Source organism: Phaethon lepturus, unplaced genomic scaffold, assembly GCF_000687285.1.
Source record: "Phaethon lepturus isolate BGI_N335 unplaced genomic scaffold, ASM68728v1 scaffold6249, whole genome shotgun sequence".
Classification (NCBI taxonomy): domain Eukaryota; kingdom Metazoa; phylum Chordata; class Aves; order Phaethontiformes; family Phaethontidae; genus Phaethon; species Phaethon lepturus.
Genome location: NW_010562663.1, coordinates 86,375 through 88,914, shown reverse-complemented (window position 1 = coordinate 88,914; position 2,540 = coordinate 86,375). Strand labels below are relative to the sequence as shown.

The 2,540-nt window shown below is 38.8% G+C and overlaps 1 protein-coding gene across 1 annotated transcript in view; it reads left to right on the top strand.

The window, feature by feature from the left end:
• The window catches only part of DNAH11 (dynein, axonemal, heavy chain 11), a gene marked incomplete at its 5' end in the record, with an annotated part of 110,610 nt that overhangs the window by 41,751 nt on the left and 66,319 nt on the right, over positions 1-2,540 (top strand).

Genomic DNA, 2,540 nt, shown 5'->3' with positions numbered 1-2,540 from the left:
ACGAGGTAACATGAATGACATGGAAAGAGAATGTCTAACTGAAGGATACATGGTATCTTCTCTATTGAGAAGAAACTTCAGAAAACTCACAGGAGTGTCCAAGGTCTTTAAGAATCGTGAAACAGTCTTAGCAGATTCTTCATGTAGTTTCTTCTCTGAGTTAGAATTTTGGGGTGGAGACCATTTAGTCTTGCATCTTTTTGATTGTTTCTTCTGTGTTTGCCCTTCTTTCTCATCAGCCTGATAAAATTTTGCTGTAAATTCCAATATTTCTGTGGTCTTTGTACAGTTTTAGTGTCGTTTTCATCATTTGGCTACATGGATTTCTACATGGACGTTTCTGCCATTTGCCTCTTCATGCTGAACACATTCAAAGTAGATGACATTTTCTTCTGTACCTTAGACCAACTTGCTGATTGGCCTCTCTTTGTAACACCCCTGGACAACCTGGACTTCATTGTGTTTTTGCATGGGTGTCTACATTTCTGCCTAAATTCTTGAAGATGGGGGAGAACGTTATTTTCTTGCAAATATGAGAACATGCACTGCTGTTTGTAATTCTTGCAGGAGTCAAAGGTCACAAGTGATTTAAAACCATTGGTTTCTTTTGCTGATACGTTCTCAACTTCTTCCGAGACAAATGTGCAAATTGCCTGTGATTAGAAGAATTAAAATTCTTGTTCATGTAAGAGAGGGTTTTTTCTCTGTTTGACAATAAACTAGATCAGTAGGGGGACTAGAATAACTACAGCAATTCAAAACTCTGTAACTCGTTCATTAACATGAAATAGTCCTCTACATCCCATTCCATGAGACAGAGAAAATGTCTATGAGACATTTTGAGATTTTGTAGCTCTGGGAAACAGGTAAGCATGTTGGAAATGGAATGGGTACCAGTGAATACCCTCCATTTAGAAATATAAAGAAGTAAATGGATTAAAAAATGATGGAACATGCAGTTAATTCACAGTGCAGTCTAAAGCATGGGCTTGGGGGCACTAATTTATTGAACATTTATGGTTCATTCACCAGTAAAGATTTCCATGAATTCTTCTCTATTTTATGCCCCATTTAATATTTTAGTCTGCATCATTTCTCTTCCTGGCTGTCACAACATGGGAGACTATCATTGCTTCTGTTTGCCTTCCTTGCTTCTGCCTCTTACCCTTTTCAGGTCTGTCTTTTTTTACTTTTAAGACTGTTTCACACATCTTCTGCCTTTCAGCTCCTCTGTTTCCACCATGGCTCCCAACAGAAGGGACCACTTGTGTTTTTCTTGCTGTTACATTAGGCCGTATCACACCCTTCTGAAAATTGGCATTATTGATCTGAAGCCTTCAATAATCTCAAAATTCCACTTAGTCTGTGGAGCCATGAGAAAGAATTTTTTTTGTGAGACACAGCCTGACCAGTGCTTGTGACCAGGGGCCATTTCTTAACTGATTTTGCTTAAAAGGGTAGGAATATAAAAAGGACATGCCCTGTGGTTCAGCTTTACAAAATGTACATATGTGCCAGGAAACAGTTTCTCTTCAAGAGTTTTCTGAATAATGGTAAAAGATTTTCTTGTTTTGAATTAGTTCTACTGAAACTTACTCATCTTTTCTCATAACTAAAGGTTAATTGCAGAAATTGTTGTCTTGTGTTTTCCAGACGTGTATTCAGACGTGCAGAGTTGTATTTTTAGAAACTATGAGATAGTGGCAAGCCTTTTCCATTTTCCATGTAATCTTTTTTCCAGATACCATAGATGCTTTTTTCATTGTTACTATCTACTTATCACTTTCTCTCTCTTCTCTGACTGCTTTAAAACCCAGGGAAGTATTGTCCCAGGTTGACCTCCTCACTTTATTCCTTTTTTCCTTCTTTTCTTTCAACTTTCTGCTGTTCTTCCTTTTTCATTTAGTTTTCTTTTAATAGTTAGTGTCAGCTCCCGATTACTCCAGAGGCACAATAAATCTGTCACTTCCCTAGCACGCCTGACTGGGCTCTGGCCTGGTTCTTGTAGCTGTTGGGGAAGTGATAGTCTGTTCCGGTACCATTTAGATATTTTCTATTGGAATTAGCAATATTGATGCCATATATGGCTGCCCTGTACAGCAAAAATAGCTTATTTCATAAGAAGTGTATAGGAGAGACTCCAGTCCTGCCTCAACAGCCTGATGTCTGTCATTTTGCTAATTAACTAAAAGCAAACACCATGGCCAAAACACATGCTAAGGGCAGTAAGTAGGTCCACAGAGAGACTAGAATAACCCTTCCTTCCCAAATGTGAGTTGCTTTGGGTAGGCCCGGTGATACTAACAGCCAATCACAAATTTATTTATTTTTCTTTGACTATTTTAGCCTACCCTTGTTTGGACATCCCTTTCTACTCTTGTAAAGAATGGTCCCTAAAACTTCGCATGCAAACCAAGATCCAGATCTCCTCTTCCTTCCATTCTTTTAACGGGTTTGCAGTGCATATTCAAGTGGCAGGAAGTGACTTGAATTTAGCAGCTCAAGAACCGGGTTTGTGTCACCGTGACCAGCTGAACGTG